Below are 497 nucleotides of genomic sequence, written 5' to 3' on the forward strand. Positions count from 1 at the left end.
CTGGGTACATACAGGCCGCTGGCTGACTGGATTGGATGAACTGGGTATATGCAGACGGCTGATTGTTGACTATGGGTTATGCTTGGATTTTAAACTGGGTGGGGAGGGTTGCCACCCCTAACTCCATGATTCTCAAGGGTCAGTGTACTTTTGAAGGTAAATTTAAAGTCAGACACTTAAGTCTAGGAAGGCAGTCCAATGCTCTAGGCAAAAACTGAATTCATGACCCAGAGTAGAGATTTTCAGATGGTCTTCCATGGAGCCCTAAGCTTTTGTACCTCCGTAGGGTTGAGGGTGTGTCTCTGCGTGTGTGTCTTTATGTGTGTGTTGGATTCGTGTGTGTGTATGTCTGCGTGTGTATCTGTGTGTGTATGTATATGTTTCTGTGTGTGTGTCTCTGTGTGTATCTTTCTGTGTACATGTATCTGTGTCTGTGTGTGTCTGTGTGTCTCTGTGTGTGTGTGTATGTATATGTGACTGTGTGTGCTTCTGTGTGT

Source organism: Oryx dammah, unplaced genomic scaffold, assembly GCF_014754425.2.
Source record: "Oryx dammah isolate SB20612 unplaced genomic scaffold, SCBI_Odam_1.1 HiC_scaffold_8, whole genome shotgun sequence".
Lineage (NCBI taxonomy): Eukaryota > Metazoa > Chordata > Mammalia > Artiodactyla > Bovidae > Oryx > Oryx dammah.